Raw genomic sequence first — 20,747 nt, forward strand, 5'->3', positions numbered from 1 at the left:
CTAAGGCATTCCCATCAACTCTGCAAACTGAGGCTGTGTAGTTGGCAAGTTCCAGAAATCAGCAAATATGGCAAATTATTTTCATGATAATGCCAAGACTCTAGGTTCAGTTTGTTCACTTTTACTCCTTGACCCGGCTGTGATACAGAGCTTGATCTTGTCCCCTAATAGAACAGAACAAAAAAAAAATCAACATAAACAATGAAAAGCAAGACAAAACAAATGCTTGAGAGGGCTTCAAAGATCACGAGAAGCTTCCTGAATCAAAAGCTCTTTTGGTGACTACTATCAACATGACATAGGAATGTATTTGGGGACTACATAAAACACTAGGACTCTAAAATCATGAAAAGCCGGGCACTGTGACCCATGCCACAGTCCTAGCAACTCAGTAGTCGTGAGATCTGAGGATGACAGTTCAATGCCAGCCAGGGCAGGAAAGTCAGTGAAACTCTCACCTCCAATTAACCACCAGAAAACCGGAAGTGAAGCTGTGGCTCAAAACAAAAAATCACCTCAGCCTATGACACGATGGCCTACTTTTGTCATGGCTGTAAAACCTGTTCAACGTTCGCTTGGAACAAGGGAGCCCACTGGGAACTCTGAGAACTTAAAAGGTTCAGCTTTGCAAAAGCCTCCTGTCTTTGGCAGAAGGGCTTAGGTCGGTGCGGCTCCCTCTGGCACGGGGAGGCGGAGTTTCCCAGCAGAATCCACAGGTAGACGCCCGTTCTCGGGGGCCCAGGAGCACCTGCACTCCCAGCCGCTCTAGTTCACCTGCCGACAAGGAGCGCCTGAGCCCGGGCGTTGCTGGTGGAGGGGGTTGGGGTAACCCGGAATCTCCCACCGCAGGGAAGAGGCTCCAGGCGCCAGGTGAAGTCGACGGCATCGCTGGTCTGGACTTCCTGGCCCGGCTCGGCTGGGCACCCCGAGGCCCCACCCATGGCAACGCCACTCTGACGTCGGGTTGCGGGAGGCGGCCATAGGCTGGCACCGAAGCCCGGGACGGGACGACGTGTGGCGCGTGGACTACAGCCGGGCCAGCCCAGTGGGAACCCAGGGGGCGCTTCTCCGACAAGCTTGTGCACCTGCTCCCCTCCCTCCTGCCGTCTACAGCGTCTAATCTCCGGGGGAGGGGGTAGAGGGGCGGGAGCCAGGAGACGGACCACCGGGCGTCCACACCCAAGCGCCGAAGCGTTGAGCGCGCTGCAAGGAAGGTGCCCGGCACCTTTAAGCTGGTTCCGAAGTCACGTGACTCGGTGAGTGCCGGGTCTCGGCGGTCACGTGACGACGCCCAGCGAGCCGGCCTGCGCAGCGCGCGGCGCGCGCGCTCTCGCGCTACCCGCCTCCCCCCCTCCCGCCCCCGCTCCCGCCCCCGCCCCGCGGTGGGAGGGTGTCGAGCGGCGGAGTGATCGGCTCCGGGCCCTCCGCGCGCGTGCGCAGCGAACAGCTGTCACCCCGTGCGGAACTAGTCTTCCAAATTTCCCAAATCGCCCTGGGCGGGAGGGCCGCCTTCTCCCTTCTCCTCCGGGTCGTGTCCCCGCCTCCACCGCGCTTCAGGTAACCGCTTTTCCGTAGTACGCGGTGGGGAGGGGGGAAAGCGGGGGCCTGGGGGAAGTGGGGGGGGAAGGGCCCGGGCGGTCTACCCGGCTCTGCCCCCCTCCGTGCGGGGCGGCGTGGGGCGCGGGCGCCCGCGGGGGAGTGGAGGTGTCGGGGCACCGGCGCCCCGCCCGCTGCGCCTGTCAGGCTGTGGAGAGGGGCGGGCGGCCATGGTCGCGGGGGAGGGAGGCGGTGACAGCCCGCTCCGGCTCTTTCGGGGCTGGGTCCCCGCGCACCTCTCTCTCGGGCGGCCGCAGTCGGGGGTCGTGTTCCACGGGACAGGAAGGCGCGGACGATCGGAGCGCGGACGGACCGGTCTCCGCTCCCCGCCGGCTGGGCGCTCGGCTCCCGGCAGGCCCGGCCCGGCGCGCTCCCCCGGGGCCCTCCCGTGCCCGAGGCCGCCGGGACCCCGCGGGCTGGCGGCGGGGGCCCCTCCTCCGAGCCCCGGGAACTCGCGTGCGCGCTCAGCCCTCGCAGCTGGCCCTCCGCTTTCCCTTTCCTTCTGCCCCGGGCCGTTTCTCCTGCAGTTCCCCGGGGGAGGCACGACGCGGGGTAGACAGTGGGTGCTTAATAAATGTGACCTGGATCGGGGCGCGTGGACGGCCGGCCACAGGACGTGGCGTGGGGTGGGACTGGAATGTAGGCAGGCCGGCTTTCTGGGCTGCAACTTGGGGTTTTTGCTCCAAGTTCAGCCAGTGAAACCAGCTGGGTGCTCTCCTGATGGTGTGGGGGAGCCCGCTCCCCTCCCCCGCCCCGTCACCCCCGCCCCTAGCTGCGCCCCGGCGGTCTGCCCTGGCGGGTTTGGGTTGTGAGCCCTTCTCGGGAGGGATTCTTCCTTCCGGACCACAACGAGCAAACTTTTTCTTTTTTTTCTTTTTTTTTTTTGCACTTGATCAATTACCTACATGCGGTGATTTATCAAGCTGTGCTTTTTTTTTTAAGCGTAGATTAGAATTTGTTGGTTTACTCACTTATCAGGGAGAAAGCTTCTGATAGACTAGGTTTACTTCGTGTTACACTAACTTTCACCCACTCGAGTTTGAATTTATTTATATATATATTTAAACTTGGCTTTATTGTTTCTATGGCAACGGTTTCTGATATTCTAATTTCGAAGTGTTGTTGTGGTTAAAAAGTAGTGACTATTTTTTTTTCCCCCCTTGCTCTCTGACCCAGCCTCCCTCGCAAGAGATTATGGGTGTGAACCACCATGTCTGACTAGTGGCTTTAATTTTTTTTTTTTTTTTTTTGCCAGTCTTGGGCTTGAGCTCAGGGCCTGAGCACTGTCCTTGGACTTTCTCAAGGCTAGAGCTCTACCACTTGAGCCTCAGCACCACTTCCAGCTTTTTTGTATGTATGTGGTACCAAGGAATCGAACCCAGGTCTTCGTGCATGCTAGGCAAGCACTTTAACCACTGGGCCAAACTCCCGGCCCCATGGCTTTCATTTTTAAAAGTTCATCTTTACTATGTTGCTGTCAGTCCATTGTTTGCCATCTGCATCAAAAATTTCCTGTCTCTTCTACTGATGTCAGAGCCACTATGCTTTGTTTTGGAGCAGTTTACAGTTTTGTTTTTTAGTTAGAAGTGTGCACACAATCTTTACAACACCCATAGATTTGATAATTCAGAGTAAATTTTTATTCAGACGCTTGTTTCATTTTATTAGTAGACTTTAATGAAGTTACAAATACACATTTTATGGGTTGATATTGTGCCCAGTGGATGGAGCCAGGTAGTCAGTCTCAGAGGCCTGGGCTCAATTCCTACCCTTTCCCCCCATAAAGTAAGATAAATTAAAAAAAAAAAAAACTATTTCATATGCACAAACACATTAAAAAAAAACTAGAAGTGAGACAGGACTTGAAGGAAACGTCTTTCTTGGATTTTAATTTCAATGTATTGGTGAAAATGAGGTAAATAGAGTTCTCTTTTTCTGTGTGTTCCAGGGTAGAGGAGCTTGTGTACTGGTGGTGGGGGGTAAGGTTTCCCTCCTGTTGTTTTGTAAATGCCTGCATTGGCTTTTCTCCTGCTATTTGGGTGCTAGGGTCTTGAGAACAATAACTTGTTGTTATTGCCTATTCATTATCTGAGGAAAGTAACTAAATCTGGGGTGCTCAAAATATCTTTCCCTCTTTCTTAAAACAACAACAAACCAGTTTGACTGAAAAAAAAAAAAACCCTCACCTTTAAAAAATGTATGGGTTTGGTGGCCTATACCTTTAAAACTTTAGCACCCTGGATCACAAGGTGAAGGCTTCCCTCTGCTACATGTCAGACTTTGTCTTGAAAAAAAAAAAAAAAAACAAAAGAAGACGTATATTGGCTGTATTATGTGTGTAACTGTATGAGAAGTTTTCATTATCACCATCAGTGTTAGAACCATTAAATTTTTAATATTAAAATTATTATTAAGTAGTTTTACAAAGGATTTACAATTCCATAAGTCAGGTTGTGAATACAGTGCTTCTTAATCAGTGTTACCCCCTTTGATCATTCTCCCACATTTTCTCCCTTATTGGGGATTGAGTATGGGGTCAGTGACCTTGGACCTGCACTATTGAGTACACAAGGAAGTAAGCTGTTATCAAGATGACTTTGGGTGATGTCAGTTGCTTCTCATTTAACCTATTTGAGACTTGATTGCTGTTTTGTACGAATGTAACCTGGCAGTTTCCTGGTTTTAAGAAAAGTATTTAAGGTTGGAACTCAAAATAAACGGGGCTACAGTCTTAGTTAAGCTCGCCTTAGGCTGGAGTCTTGGGCTGCTGACTTTGGCTGTAGTCCTCCCGACCCCATCTTTTTCTTGTCTATTTCTTTTCCCAGTCTTCACCCCCAAAGTCAGGAATCCCGGTTCTCTGCCGGCTGGCTCAGGCACTGCCTCAAGTTAGTAGTTCATTTTTTACATAATACACATTGTAGAATCTTAAAAAAAAAAAAAAAAAAAGAGCTCACCCTTCTTATCAGATTTTGTCCATTTGTCTACTCCAGTCCAGTCCTCAGAAACCACAAAAATGCTGTCTTAGATTTGTTGCTGGGTGCATTGGCTCACACCTGTAATCGTACCCACTCAGTAGTCTGAGATCTAAGTATCTCCAGGATCCAGGTTCAAAGCCAGCCGAGGCACTAAAGTCTGTGAGACTCTTATCTCCACTTAACCACCAGAAAACCGGAACTGGTGCTATGGCTCAAGAGGTAGGGCAGTAGCCTTGAACTGAAGAGCTCAGGGACAGGGCCCAGACCCAGAGTTCAAATCCCAGGACAGACAAAAAAAAATAAAGTAGATTTGCTAATGTCTTTATGAATGAAATTGTCCATTAACTAGGTGGTCTTTTTTTGTGACCTGGTTCTTTCACATAGCGTAATACTTTTATGGTTCATCCATGTATAGACTTTTTATGGCTGAATAATATTTTATACCAATAATATTAGATGGATTGTTTTCACTTTTTGGCTATTTTAAGTAATGATACTATGGACATTTGTCTTTTTTTTTTTTTTTTTTTTGCCAGTCCTGGGCTTGGGCTCAGGGCTTGAGCACTGTCCTTGGGCTTTCTCAAGGCTATCACTTGACCACTGGAGCCCCAGCACCACTTCTGGCTTTTTTTTTTTTTTTCTATGTATGTGGTACTGAGGAATTGAACCCCGGTCTTCATGCATGCTAGGCAAACACTCTACCACTAGGCCAAACTCCCAGCCTGACATTTGTCATTTTTAAATTAGTTTTGACTAGTTTTGTGAAGACATGTATCTTCCCCTTCCTCTCCTTCCCTGTCTCATTCCTCTTCTCTTCCTTTCTTTCTTCTTCCTTCTCTCCCTCCTCCCCTCCTCCTTCTTTCTCCCCCCTCTCCCTCCCCTTTTTATGGTGCTAGTATTGAGTCTTGAACTTAGAGCCTGGTCTTGTCTCTTAGCTCTGGCACTCTACTACTTGAGCACAGCTCTACTTCTAGCTTTTTTTTTTTTGTGGTTACTTGCAGCTAAGACTCATATTGACTTTCCTGCCAGGGCCTGCCTTGAATCATGATCTTCACATCTCAGTTTGAGTAGCTAGGATTATAGGCATGAGTTTGTACATTTTTTTTGTTTTTTTTTGGCCAGTCCTGGGGGTTGAAGTCAGAGCCTGGGCACTGTCCTGGAGCTTTCTTAAGGCTATCACTTGACCACTGGAGCCACAGCACCACTTCTGGCTTTTTCTGTGTTTGTGATACCAAGGAATTGAACCTAGGGCTTTCTTTGTACAAGCTAGGCAAGCACTCTATCAATAGGCCACACTCTGCCCTTTCCCTACCCCCACTTTCTTTCTTTTCTTTTTCTTTTCTTTTTTTTAACTCTTAGCTATATCTAGTTAGTAGTTGGCTTGCTAGGTGAATCTTTTGGATAAATGAATGAATGAGCTAGGAAATATAGTTAGTCTTGGGGTACACTTCTGAGGCCCTAGAGGGGCTTGTTGACTTTTCTCTGCTTTACTACCAAGTCTCCTTCCCTGGAGACCAGAAATCTCGGTGGAGGCATGGTTCTGTGGTGTGTGGTTTTTTCCCTGGGTGTCATTAGTATCCTTTCCTGTTAGCAGCTGTTCTTCATATTGCTGTGGCTCTTCCCTGGGTACTGATATATTTATTACATACTTATTAGGGATACAACAGGTACATTCCATATGGTCTTTAAGTTCAGGATCTAATACAGATCTCTCAATTTCAAAAATTTGTTTTTTCTTTGTTAAATTTTAATATTTATTGATTCTTGTACAACCACATTTCTGATGAATTTCTAGGAGAAATGCTTTAAGTAAAATTTCCCTCAATAATGGAGATCAAGTGAGGGACCTTGTACTTGAATTGTCTTTCTTTCCTTCCTTTCTTTCTTTCTTTCTTTTTTTTTTTGTCTGCCATGTGGCTTGAACTCTAGGCCCTCGTGCTGTCCCTGAGACCTTCAGCTCAAGGCTACTGCCCTACCCCCTGAGCCACAGCACCACTTCTGGTTTTCTAGTGGTTAATTGGAGATAAGAGTCTCATAGACTTTAGTGTCTGGACTGGCTTTGAACCATAGTCCTTTGAATTGTATGTTTCTGTTCTTACTATCAGAGGGGCTTGCGAGCTCTACAATATAAATTTCAAAGTTGTTGCCTTTCCCATTTCTCACTTGCCGAGCCTAATCCTTTCACTCATGAAGTCAGAATAATCCCTTTAATGTCCTCTCTCTCCTTCAAGGTGTCTGGTTCTGAGTCTTAACTCATCCTTACCTTGCTGTAAGGTTTCATCAGCCCGTCACTCAATTTTCACTTTGTCTTCTTGTCTCCACACTTCCCTGAATGGGCTTATGTCCAGCCCTCCCATCTGTGTAGAGCTACTTCCTCAGTTTTGTCAGTTCCACCTCCTCCTTCAGAAAACTCAGCTTCTTCATGTTAGTATTCCTTTAGCCTAGACTTTGTATAGCTGCAACCTGTAATTTCCTTCCTTGTCTTGATACAGTCGTGCCATTACTTGTGTTTCACTCATTCCCCCTTGCACCCATGAATACAAGAGAAAGGGTGACACAAAAAATAATGACAGTTCCTGGGTGTGTGTCTCAAGTGTCTCAAAGTGTTATTGGGGTGGGGGGTAGTGGTCCTGGAGCTTGAACTTGGGACTTCCATTCTGTCTCTGAGATTTTTTTTTTCTCTCTCAAGTCTAGAGTACCACTTGCCACAGCTTTTATAGTACAGTGGAGATAAAGGGTCTCATGGACTTTCCTGCCTTGTTTGGCTTGGAACTGTGATCCTCACATCTTAGTCACCTAAGCCCCTGGCTAAAGGTTCTTTAAATTTTTCTTTTTGTTTTAATAACCTAGATGAGATTTTGATATGCTTTCAGTGTCAAGCTTTTATTTTAATTCTTATGTCAGATTTTGAGAGTCTGATGAGGGTATAAATTATTAATTGCCTACATAAAAATTCTGTTGAAATTATGCTGATTCTTAGTGAACAGAAGCTAGCAGCTAAGACTATTAGGATGTGAGAACTGAGCATGTAATAATTTCCTTTTTTTTCTCTATGAAATATACTAGTTAATATATTTGCAAGTTTTGCAGTACAGAGATTTCTCTTGAATAATTTCTCTTTATTTTTATTTTTGCTGGCTAGTTTATTCTGCATAGTACCCTACATTTAGATTGAATTCAGTGCTCTGCAGGTATGGAAGAGATAGTAGAGCCCAAAACGATTCCCCACAATTTTATGGAGAATTATTTTATTAAAAGTCTGAACTTATTTTTTTTTTTTGTGGGTTGTGGTGCTTGAACTCTGCCTGGGCACTGTTCTTGAGCTCTGGAGCTCAAGGATACTGCCCTACCCTAGAGCCAAGCCTCAGATTTCCATGGTTTTCTAGAGATTAATTAGAGATAAGAGTTTCAAGTCCTTTTGTGCAGGCTGGTGTTGAACCTTGATCCTCAGATCTCAGTCTCCTAAGTAGCTAGGATTACAGGTGTGAGCCACCGCACCCAGCAAAAGTGTATAGTTTTTGTTATGCCATTGTACTCTATTTTCAGATATACAGTGGCTTCAGCCACAGTTTATTATGGGCCACTGGATAGTCTGAAAATTCATTCTAGATTTTTCTGGTCTTGCTTTAATATATGTTTTGGTGGGCGAAGAGCAAGACGTGTCATCTAAGCACGTTTGTTAATAATTTCTTTTTTTTTTTTTTTTTGCCAGTCATGGAGCTTGAACTCAGGGCCTGGGCACTGTCCTTGGACACTTTTTTGCTCAAGGCTAGTGCTCTACACTTGAGCCCCAGCACCACTTCCAGTATGTAGTACCGAGGAATCAAACCCAGGGCTTTGTGCGTACGAGGCGAGCACTCTACCACTAGGCTATGCTCCCAGCCCTATGATTTCTTTTTGTACTCTCCATACTCACTTTAATACCTCTCTGTCATTCCAGCTGTTAATGTGACATTTGTTTGCTAAAACTATAGAAAACTGGGGCAGGGAGTGTGGCCTAGTGGTAGAGTGGTTCCCTAGCATGCATGAAGCCCTGGATTTGATTCCTCTGTACCACCATACTCAGAGTAGAGTGCTTGCCTTGAGGAAAGCCCAAGGACAGTGTTCAGCCCTGAACCCAAGGCCTGGGACTGACAAAACAAACCAAACCAAAAACCAACTATAGAAAACTGAATTCTGAGGGTAGGCTTCCCCTCCCCCCCCATGGGTCATAGGGCTTGAATTCTGGGTCTGGGCGCTGCCCCTGAGCGTTTCAGCTCTAGGCTACCACCCTACCCCTGGGCCTGGGCACTGTCCCTAAGCTCGTTAGCTCAAGGCTGCCACCCTACCCTTGAGCTAATCCCCACTTCCCATTTTCTAGAGATTAATTGGAGTCTCAGGTTCTTTTGTGTAGGGCTGGCTTTGAACTTTGATCCTCAGATCTCAGCCTTCTAAGTCACTAGGATTACAGGCATAAGCCACTGTGCAGCACTGTACTCGCTTGAGGATATAGTTCTATGGGAGGAGGGCTTGCCTGGAATGAACTACGGCCCTGAATTCCTTCCAGCACCACAAGAAAACAATAATAATAAGCATCAGTGTTTTCCTTTCTGCTTATTTGGGATTTTTTTTTTCTTTTAAGATTAGAATGCATTAGTTAGCAGGGGTGGGTGGTTTCTTGTGACCCGACCACTTTAGGTATATAAGGGATTCCATTCCACTCAGTCTTACCTCTCATTCTCCCTTTCTGCCTCCTTCTCAAGGCACTTTCAGTGGGTTTCATTGTTCTGTTTTCATACATGCAAACTATTTACTATATTCATCTTTATTAGCCCAACTCTAGCTACTGGTGTCTAGTCTTCACTGCCAACAGAGTTTTCTGGGATTTCTCAGGAATCCATCTCTTTGTGTGGTCCTCTTTGGCTGCCTGCATTATTACAAATGCATCTGCATCTGCAGCTCCTACAGCCAGTCACTAAACCTTGCACTTAGGCTTATACAACTTCCCTGCTGTTCTCCAACCAGTTTAGTTTCCCTGTTTTTTCCTTCTCTGCAGTTGTGCTTTTTTTTTTTTTTTTTTTTTTTTTTTTGCCAGTCCCGGGCTTGAGCTCAGGGCCTGAGCACTGTCCTTGGATTTTCTCAAGGCTAGAGTTCTACCACTTGAGCCTCAGCACCACTTCTAGCTTTTTTCTATGTATGTGGTATCAAGGAATGGAACCCAGGTCTTCGTGCATGCTAGGCAAGCACTCTACCACTAGGCCAAACTCCTGGCCCTGCAGTTGTGCTTTTAAAATTGCAAATTGCCCATTCTCATTGACCTTAGATCAGTAAAATTCCTTAATCCCTTTACCTTTCCGGGGCCTCTTGGACCTATCCGTACCCACACTGCCCAAGATTTACCTAGGTGATGCTACATTTATTCCTCTCCATTTCATTTCCTCAGACCTTGTGTAGGTACTTGTGAAGGTGCTTTTTCCTGCCTGGCTGATTTTCCCTTCATTGTCCTCCTCTTCATTCATCTTTCCAGTGTAATTTCCCCAGGCTAAAACCTCTTCCCTTAGGATAATATATTTTAGTTCCCTGTACTTCTCCATAATGCTCAGCACAATTTATAGCCATACTTATGTGACAGATTTTCTGAGACTTCTGCAAGGTCAGGGACCAAATATTTTTATTTCCTTATTACACACCAGTATAATGTTGCCTCTGTATATCTGAAGGATAAGTATTTAATGACTATTAGTTGAACAAATTAGTGATTTTGATACATATGAAAAAAAATTAAACCGTAAAAGTAGGACGTGAATTAGGAAACATATGTGTGTATACACACAGAATTAGAGTGAAAAATATCACAAAACAATACTTACTGCTGTGTTATTACTCACATTTTGTACTTTATTATATATCGCATAGAAACATATTGATATAACCCACCAGTTTAGGTGGGATTGTAACATTATCAGAACACCTCTAACATGATACAATTCTCATTTCATCAGAGCAGTTGATTGGACTTTCATTTCAAGTCATCTTTTATTTCAGATCAACTTTGATTGAACAAGTGCTGTTTTCTTAGTTCTGTCTGATGGGAAGTACAGTATTAGAAGAGCTTTAAATACCACAACTGGTTCCCCTCTCTCAAGACTGTTACTGAAGTTCTGATTGGCTGTCTGGTAGTTCCCCAAGCCTTATAAGCTCATTTCAGATAGATGAAATTGATGGCTAGCCTTTTATCAATTTTGTATGCTTAATTTGTTAAGGCTAATCTAATTCCCTATGATGATAATGGGAACCTAGGCAAATCAGTAAAAGAAGCCTGATTAAGGAAGGATCTTTGGAGTTTGGATTTTACAAATCCTTCACTTCTGGAAGTCCTAGAATTCATCTCTTTATCTCTTTTTTTTTTGGCAGGGGTGGAGGGTGGTGGTGCGGTGTGGGGGTGGGGGTGGGGATGGGGGGAGGTAGGTGGTGTCAGTCATATGGCTTCAATTCAAGGCCTGAACACTGTTCTTAGCTTTTTCACTCCAGGCTAGTGCTTGTCACTTGGGCCACACTACTTCTGTCTTTTTCTGAGACGTTTATTGGAGAAAAATGTTTCATGGACTTTCCTGTCTAGGCTGGCTTTAAACCATGATCCTCAGATCTCCGCTTCCTTGAATAGCTAGGATTTACAGGTGTGTGACAGTGGTGCCTATATCAGTCTCTTCTAGTATATTTTGCTCACAAAATAGTAGACTATAGATATCTAAAAGAAGGATATTTATTTATTTGGCCAGTCCTGGGTCTTGATCTCAGGATCTGGGCACTGTCCCTGAGGTTCTTTTGCTCAAGGCTAGAGCTGTACCACTTGAGCCACAGCACTACTTCTAGCTTTTTCTTTTTCTTTTTTGTTGATCATGGGCTTGAACTCTGGGCCTGGGTGCTGTCCCTGAATGCTTCAGCTCAGGGCTACTGTCCTACAACCTTGAGCTATAGCGTTATTTCTGGTTTTCTAGTGGTTAATTGGAAATAAGAGTCTCATGGCTTTAAACCTCCATCCTCAGATCTCAGCCTCCAGAGTTGCTAGGATTATAGGCATTGAGCCCCGTGCCCAGCACTTCTAGCTTCTATTTATATACTGAGGAATGGAACCCTAGGCTTCGTGCATGCTAGACCGCGCTCCTAGCACTTACTTATTTTTATTGGGAAATGAAAGTAATGCAGTATTCTTATGTGAAATTTGCCCCTAAGTGGCCAATTAAAAGTTTTGTTGCTTTTTTTTTTTTTTAAAGTGGAGGCAAAATGGGGATGTACAGAGAGAAGGAGGGTGAACAAATGCATCATGCGATTGAATATACACTATTATGTGGAAAGTGAATGGTGTAACTTGTGGGTAGTGATGGGTGGGGAAAACGAGAAAAAAGGGAAGAAAGGTTGATGTTGTCCAAAAAAAGAAATGTACTCGGGCCGGGAGTTTGGCCTGGTGGTTAAAGTGCTTGCCTAGCATGCCCGAAGACCTGGGTTCGATTCCTTAGTACCGCATACATACAAAAAAGCTGGAAGTGGTGCTGAGGCTCAAGTGGTAGAGCTCTAGCCTTGAGAAAGTCCAAGGACAGTGCTCAGGCCCTGAGCTCAAGCCCAGGACTGGCAAAAAAAAAAAAAATGTACTCATTACCTGACTTATAAAATGGTAACTCCTATGGAACACCTTAGTAATAACAATAAAAGTGTATTAAAAAAGTCAAATATTAAAAAAAAAAGGTTTTGCTCATTTTAGGCTTCTTAAGAAAGAATTTTTAGGGCCAGGAGTATGGCCCAGTGGTAGAGTGCTTGACTAGCATGCACAAAGCCCTGGGTTCGATTCCTCAGTATTACATACATAGAAAAAAGCTGGAAGTGGTGCTGTGGCTGAAGTGGTAGTGTTAGCCTCAAGCAAAAGAAGCTTAAAGACAGTGCCCAGGCCCTGAGTTCAAGCCCCAGGACTGTCAAAAAAAGAATGAATTTCTAGACATACTGCCACTTACTTATTTACTTTCTTTCCTTTTTTCCTTCTTTCTGTGTGTTGGTAGTGAGGCTTGAATTCAGAGCCTGGGCATTAATTATCCCCTTTGCTTTTTGCTCAGGGCTTGTGATTTTCCCCTTGAGCCACATTTCTGCTTCTGACTTTTTTTTTTGTGGGTCATAGGGCTTGAACTCTGGGTCTGGGAGCTATCCCTGGGCTCTTCAGCTCAAGGCTACCACCCCATCCCTGGGCCTGGGCATTGTCCCTGAGCTCTTCAGCTCAAGGCTAACACCCTACCCCTGAGCCACAACCCCACTTCCCCATTTTCTTGAGATTAATTAGATTAATTGGAGATGAGTCTCTTGTTCTTTAGTGCCCAGGCTGGCTTTCAACTGTGATCCTCAGATCTCATCCTCCTGAGTAGCTAGGATTTACAGGTGTGAGCCACCGTGCCTGGCATACTTCTGACTTTTTGCTGGTTTAATTGGAGGTAAGAGTTTCTTCAATTTGTCTCATGGACTGGCTTCAAATCTCAGCCTTCTAAGTGGGTAGGATTACAAGCATAAGTCTCAGGCTCCCAGCTTCTTTTTCTTTCTATGATCTGGGCTAGGTTAAATAATATTGGATTTTTATTTTATCATTTTTATTTTTTTCAACATTGAGCAGATTTCCCCCTTTGAAGCTGTTTTTGGTCTGTAGTTCCTGTTCTTTTTCCTCCTTATTTCCTCCTTTCATATCTCCTATGTCCCCTTTCCCTTCTCCTGTTTTTTTTTTTTTTTTTTTTTTAGCTGGTGATCCTAGCAAATAAGTCAGTTATGTTTGTGACTTGGATCCGGGGGATACTGAACTTGCACTTGGTTATTGCTTATTTCCTGTCAGACCATAGGAAAGTAATTTCCAATGATGATCCCTAGTTTCATCATCTCTCAGGTGGGAATAACCACTGCCTCAGAATGAACTCAGAGTGAATACTAAGTAATATTGTTAACAAACAGCAAAGAACAAAGCAAATACAAGACTCCCCTCCCCCTCCCAATGACTTGGGATATATTGTAATCAATCACTCTTACCAAGCTACCATTTTTTATTAGGACTTTATTTTTTTAAAATGTATTTATATATTTTTTGGAGGTGATTAACTTAAAAAAATTTATTTTTATTTTTATTTTTTTGAGACAAGGTCTCTATTTGTAGCTCGGACTAGTCAGAACACTCAATTTTCCAGCCTTTATCTCCTAACCTTTGTGGTTATAGAGTGCCACTATGTCCAGAAAGTGCTGCTTTTGTTTTGCTGTTAGCAGAACTTGAACTCTGGGCTCAGTCCCCTAGCTTTTTTGCTTATGGCTGTTGTTCTACCACTTGAGCCCTAGCTCAGCACTTCTGGGCATTTCGATTCTTTTCTTGGGGGGTAGGTAATTGGAAATGAAAGTCTCATTGGAGTATTTTCCTGCCTAGGCTAACTTTGAACTTAGATCCTCAGATCTCAGCTTCCAGGAGTAGATAAAGATTATAAGAATTAACTATGGATACATAGCCTTTTTTCTTTAAGTTGCATTTTCTTTTTTTTTTCATCAATTTTGTTTATTTAGAGGAATTATACAGATAAAGTATGTCCTTATGTACATTACTTTTGAACATTGGTATCCCTTCCCATGTTTTCCTTTTCCTCCCAGCCCCTCCCACTCATTTTTCCCTTCTGTATTTCAAATAAACAAATAAATGTATATACAGTATACCAGGTACCAAAGTCAGTAACAACATGAGATAAACCATAAAGGGAAAAAAGGAGCAAAGAGATTACTTCACATTATGTATGTTTAGAACAACAATCACAAAGATAGACCTCTTGTTTCCATATCTTGGAGCTCATCATGCTTAGCCCATCCTATGTGGCCATATGTGCATAGCTTTTGAACTATTGTGGTCCTCTGCTAGGAGAATCCTAGATATAAACTTTTAAGTTGCATTTTCAAAAGATGTGGACATTCCAAGAGCTGTCAGTGAGGATTATTCTGAGTTATCATTATGTTAGAGGAGTTTGAACAAATGGACTATCCAAACTTCCTGAAAATAGAGAAAAGGAGTAGAAGAGCAGTTCTAAATCAATCAAACAAAATGTATTTGAGATAGTGACACTTTTGTTAATTTTATTACTTTTTTAGGGAGTGGGGTAGGCTTGAACTCAGATCCTGGGTGCTGTCCCTGAGCTTTTTTGCTTTTGCTTTTGCTTTTAATTTTATTTTGTTCTAGTCCTGGGGCTTGAAATCAGGGTTTGGGCATTGCCCCTGAACTTTTTTGCACAATTGAAGAGATCAGTCTCACAGACTTTCTTGCCCAGGCTGTCTTTTAACTGAGATCCTCAGATCTTAGTCTTCTAGTACCTTGGATTGCAGACATAAGTGAGCTACCAGCAGCCCAACACCTTGCAATGTTTTGATGTTACCATTTCACGAATAGAGATATTGGGTCTAGGGTGATCTTACTTATCAGAGTCTTGTGGCATAGTTGCTTGTTTCCTATACCTTTTTTTTGGTCGTTTGTGGGACTTGAGCTCTGGGCCTGGGCGTTGTCCCTCAGCTCTTCAACTCAAGACTATTCTACCACTGACCCATAGCGCCACATCCACTTCCGGTTTTCTGGTTGTTAATTGGAGGTAAGAATCTCACAGACGTTAGTGCCCGGGCTGGCTTTGAACCACCATCCTCAGATCCCAGCCTCCTGAGTACCTAGGATTACATACATGAGTTACTGAGCCTGGCTCTTTTTTTCTTTTGCCTGTTCTGGGTTTGAGCTCAGAGACTGAGCACTGTCCTTTTTTTTTCTCAAAGCTAGAACCCTACCATGTGAGCCACAGCACTGCCTCTTGCTTTTTCTGTGTATGTGATACCAAGGACCTGGGTCTTTGTGCATGCCAGGTAAGCACTCAACCATTAGGCCAAACTCCCGGACCTGGGCTTTGTTTCTTCTAACTCTTATAGACATTCTTCTACCAAAGAAATTGCCCTACCAGAAATTCTTACCTCTTGGTGGTACCAGTACCTTACTTATTTTGAGCAAGGTCAGAGAAATTGTAAAGAAATTTTGTTTTAGCTGTGACTAATGGAGAGGGATGTGCTGGAAGGAATTTATCAATGCAATGCACCTGCTTTTTTGTTGGTTGTGGGGCTTGAATTCTGGGCCTAGGCATTGTCCCTGAGCTCTTCAGCCCAAGAGGAGTACTCTACAACTGAGCCATAGTGCTCAGTTACTTGATGTTTAATTGCAGATAAGAGGCATGTGCTTTCTTAATACTTAAACAATGTTTAGTTTTGTTCTACCAATCTTGGCAGCTCTAATTCCTAATTCGGGCTTGCTTTGATTCCCATGCTACCTATCCTAGCTAGACTCTGCCTCAGATAACCCAAAAGTAAACCAACCAACCACATACAAACAGAAAATAAAAGCAATACAAATTAGAAATATTGGAAGCAAAGTGACTGGCAATGTAGGGGCCAGGAGTGGGGTTTAGTGGTAGAATGCTTGCCTAGCGTACACAAAGCCATGGGTTCGATTCTTTTGTACCACATACACAGAAAAAGCCAGATGTGGTGTTGTGGCTCAAGTGGTAGAACACTAGCCTTGAGAAAGCCCAAAGACAGTGCCCAGGCCTTGAGCTCAAGTCCCAGGACTGGCAAAAAAAAAAAAAAAAAAAAAAAAAAAAAAAAAAAAAAAGGCTGTGTAATTAAAGAAAAAGGTTATGGAGTTATTCCAGATTCAGCACCACTAAAGAGATAGCTAGGGGCATGGTTCAATTTTAGAATAACAGTCTTAACAAGTATGAAGTCCTGAGTTCAAACCCAGATTTACTGCTACCAGCAAAACAACCAATAAGCCCTCTGGGGTAGGTACTGTTGTTCCCAATTAAAAAAAAAAAATAAAGCTGGGTGCGGTGGCTCATGCCTGTAATCCTAGCAGAAAACTATTGTAATTATGAAAGAAAGTACATTTTTGCTTTATTTTTAAATTTATTTTTAGTTTTTTGGTGCTTGAGCTTGTTTAATATTAAAAAATAATGTATGATTGGTCCAGTGGCTGAAGTGGTAGAGTACCTACTTAGCAATCATGAAGCGCTGAGTCCAAAACAAAAAGGGACAAAAAACTCCTAATCTTTTCTGGGTCCTTCTGAAAGATTTTACTTAAGTTTTGTATAAACAATAATGTTGTATTTATAATTCATCTACTTAAATAAAACTAGTTAATTATCTGATAATGACTTTAACAGCATGAACTATATTGGAAATATATATTGTTGACATGTTAAGCATCTAATTCAGCTTGTGGTTAGATGTAACAGACATAGTTTACTAGCTCTATATGCCCCAGGGGTCTTTTCAGAAAAATTAATAATATCTCTTATCTGACTGAGCATGGTCAGTCAGATAAGAGGATGGTCCAAACTTCTATAGTACGTCCATAGAATAAATTAGCTATAAATTGACTGATTAGTTTTTGTTAATAAATTAGCTATAATTGACTGGCTGAATTAGTTATTGTACTTATCACTACAAAATTATTTTTATTTTTATTTTTTTGTCCTGGGGCTTGAACTCTATCCTTGGGCACTGTCCTTGAGCTTTCTCATGACTAGCACTCTACCAGTTGAGCCATAGCATCAGGCTTCCAGCTTTTTCTGTGTATGTGGTACTGAGGAATTGAAACCAGGGGCTTTATGCATACTAGGGGAGCACTCTACCATGAGTCCAACTCCCAGTCTACAAAATGAATTTTGAATCATTCAAATGAATTTCTGTAGTATTACACTAAAGGCTGATTATTAAGAGTTATCACTGGCAAATGTAAAGTAGATGTGAGTTGAACCTTTATTTGATTTGCATCTGGTATTCATTCGCACACCAGGTTTCTTTCCTAGATGCCATTGTTATCCATTTTTATTTGATAATTGATTTAGTAATGATTCAGTTATAAATAGAAGAAAATGATTTAGTTTAACTTAGCCAGAGGGGTTTATATGGGAAGTTATAGCTCCTTTCTTTGCTCTAAAAAGTGCCTGAACTAGGTCAGGTTAGCTTTGTCTGTGGCATTGGCTGGTTGCACCTAACGCCCTGTAGGTGGGAGAACTATTTGGGGATGGAGCATTAGTCAAGGGCTATAGTGCAGTTGATTTTCATTATTTCCTGTAGTTAGGTTCTGTAAAGCCACAGTGAATGTGGCCTAGTGGTAGTGTGTTTGTCTAGCATGCATGAAGACCCAGGTTTAAGTCCTCTGTGCCACATACATAAAAAAAGCCTGAAGTGGTGCTGTGGTTCAAGTGGTACAGCTCTAGCCTTGAGAAAGCCCAAGGACAGTGCGCAGGCCCTGAGTTCAAGCCCCAAGACTGGCAAAACAAAATAAAACAATGAAAAGAATACTGAAACATGAATGCTACAGCAAATACTTCACTGGGGTCCCATCATCCTGTGGTTATAACATTTCCATCAAGTGATCAGATCTTGTATTACTTTTCTGTTTAAAGATACCATAATCTATACTTGTTTTTATTATGCCTGAATGAAGTGTATACCACATTTGCTTTTGTCATAAGCCATAACATAGTCTTCTTGTGCTTAGAAAAACTAGATAGCACTGCAGTGTAATATTTGAGGGTCATTTTAAATGGCTAAATCATCAATAAAAACCATAGTTAAAAGCTGGGTATCAGTGTCTCATGCCAGGAAGCCTAGCTAGTGAAACCAGTCTGGGCAGAAAAAAATGCAGGACTGGAGGTGTGGTTCACAAGGGGAGCACTAGATCACTTTGCCAGCCAAGCAAAGCTGAGCAAGTGCCTGATTCTATAAACCCTGGTCCCAGCATAAGAAAAGAAAACAAGAGAAAAATGAAAAAAAAATCATAAAAGAATTGTTTTTATTAAACAACAAGACCTTTTTGTAGGCTTCCACAGCTTGTGCCTCCTCAAGAGTCCGTGAAGATCCCCATTTGAAGATCCTCTATGAGATTTTAATTTGTGTGTGTGTGTGTGTGTGTGTGTGTGTGTGTGTGTGTGTGTGTTGGTTATGGGGCTTGAACTCTGGGCCTGCACATTGTCCCTGAGCTCTTCAGCTCAAGGTTACCGCTCCACCCCTGAGCCACAATGCCACTTCCAGTTTTCTAATGCTTAATTGGAGATACAAATCTCTGGGACTTCAGTGCCCTGGTGCCTGGGCTGGCTTTGAACTGTGATCTCCAGATCTTAGCCTCCTGAGTAGCTAGGGTTACAGGTGTGACATGAGACTCTTAACTCCAATTAGCCATCAAAAAGCTGTGGCCTGAATACTGGAATGCCAGCCTTGAGTGGAGAAAGCTAAGAGTGCTCAAGTCCTGAGTGCGCGCGCACATGCACGCGCATACACACACACACTCTCTCTCAAATTTCTGAATGAAGTTATGGGATTTACACAGGAGTAAATACATTAGTACACTTAGCAGCTGTCCTACCGGAAGTACTCATAACAGTACACATGTGATAGATGACTATATACAACACAGCGTGGGGGTGGGAATGGCTTGGCTCCCTTGGGAACATTGAGTGCTTTAGAATTAAGTGAAAATTTCAAGTGGGCCAAAGGGGTCTTTGAGGCTGGGTGAAAAAAAGCAGGATCTAGATCCATGGCAGGACTAGAATTACGTTGAGGAGTTTTAAAGGGTTTATAAAGAGGATGACCTAAGCATGGTAGAACACACTATCAATCCTTTGGTAGTGCACACTTTTGTGAGCACTTGAGAGTTTAAAGTTGGGTGGACAGACTAGGCTTTAGGATTAATGCTTGATTAAGATTAGTAATGGTTGGCATGGAGACCAAAGAACAATATGAATAGTTGAAGGAAGGTCTCACCACAGTAGTCTACACTTGGGAGTGGGAGGGAGATAGAGTGGAGCTCAGGTGGAGTTCAGGATGACCCCTGTGTGTTTTCTCTCTCTCTTTCCTTTCTTTTTCTTTCTTTCTTGCCAGTTCAAGGGCTTAAACTCAGGGCTTTCTCAAGGCTAGCATTCTACCATTTGAACCACAGCACCACATTTTGCTCAAGGCTAGAACTCTGCCACTGGAGCCACAGAACCACTTCTGGCTTTTTCTGTGTATGTGGTGCTGAGGAATCGAAGCCAGGGCTTCATACATGGTAGGCCATGTTCCCAGTCTGACCCTTGTGTTCTGATGTGAAACTTCTAGAGGGTGGAGAGCATCTTGTTCTGTTGGAGATACATTTATTTCTCAGTTCCCTTTACCCCAACCTGTTAAAGAGTTAGCTTAAACTTTCCTTTTACCAGCATTTGGTCGGTGATAACCACTTGTATACTCCTTCCCTCTTTCTTTTTCTCTTTTCTTTTTCTTTTTTTTTTTTTTTTGTTTGTCATGGGGTTTGAACTCTAGACTTGGGCATTGTTCCTAAGCTCTTCAGCTCAAGGCTACCACTGTATCCCTGGAGCCACAGCGCCACTTCTCATTTTCTAGTGGTTAATTGGAGAATAGAGTCTCATGGACTTTAGTGCCCAGGCTGGCTTTGAATGGAGATCCTCAGATCTCAGCCTCCTGAGTAGCTGGGATTACAGGTGTGAGCCACCGTGCCCAGCTTTTTTTTTTCTTTTTGAGACAGGCTTTTGCTATGTTGAGCAGGTAGGTGTGGAACTCTAGATCCTCCTGTCTTAGCTTTCCAACTATTGAGATTATCTCTTCAGAGTCATTGGCTGTTCTGTTCCAGGACTACATCCTGGAGCCTCCTTTTCCATTCCTACATGTGGAATGGGCAGGGTCAAGGAGAGGATGGAGTGGAGATTTGAATTCAGGATTAAGAAAAAAACTGCTTAGTCTGTAAAGAGTATGAAGCTTGGTGTCGGGAAATACTGGGCCAAGGGATTGCTCTTTCTTTCTCCCCCCCCTCTCTTTCCTTCCCTCTCTCTCTCTCTTTTCCCCCCCTCCCTTCCTTCTTTCTTTCCTTCCTTGTGCTTGAAGCCAGATCCTGGCCACTGTCCTTGAGTTTCTTTTACTCTAGGGTAGCACTCTATCACTAGAGCCATAGCACTACTTCCTGCTTTTCTGTTTATGTGATACTGAGGAATGGACCCCGGGCTATATGCACCCTAAGCAAGTACTCCACTGCTAAGCCACATTCCCAGCCCTAGGGAATTTTCTAACTTAGGTGCCTGGGCCTGAGGTTGAAGTCTGGGGGTGGGGCTGGAGTGG

General features: G+C 43.6%; 1 protein-coding gene across 3 annotated transcripts in view; it reads left to right on the plus strand.

Annotated features, from left to right (window-relative positions):
* Positions 1 to 1,431: 1,431 nt before the first annotated feature.
* Positions 1,432 to 20,747, plus strand: part of Kdm4c (lysine demethylase 4C) — a 313,858-nt gene continuing 294,542 nt past the window's right edge. The window contains exon 1 of one of the 3 annotated variants that reach the window (XM_090329959.1): positions 1,432 to 1,557. The gene's annotated coding sequence lies outside the window, so the exon portion shown is untranslated. The remainder of the gene's footprint in view (positions 1,558 to 20,747) is intronic. The other 2 variants (XM_090329957.1, XM_090329958.1) reach the window with 2 other exon arrangements.

The sequence above is a fragment of the Megascapheus bottae genome, chromosome 3, assembly GCF_031878675.1.
Source record: "Megascapheus bottae isolate mThoBot1 chromosome 3, mThoBot2.hap1, whole genome shotgun sequence".
NCBI classification, from domain to species: domain Eukaryota; kingdom Metazoa; phylum Chordata; class Mammalia; order Rodentia; family Geomyidae; genus Megascapheus; species Megascapheus bottae.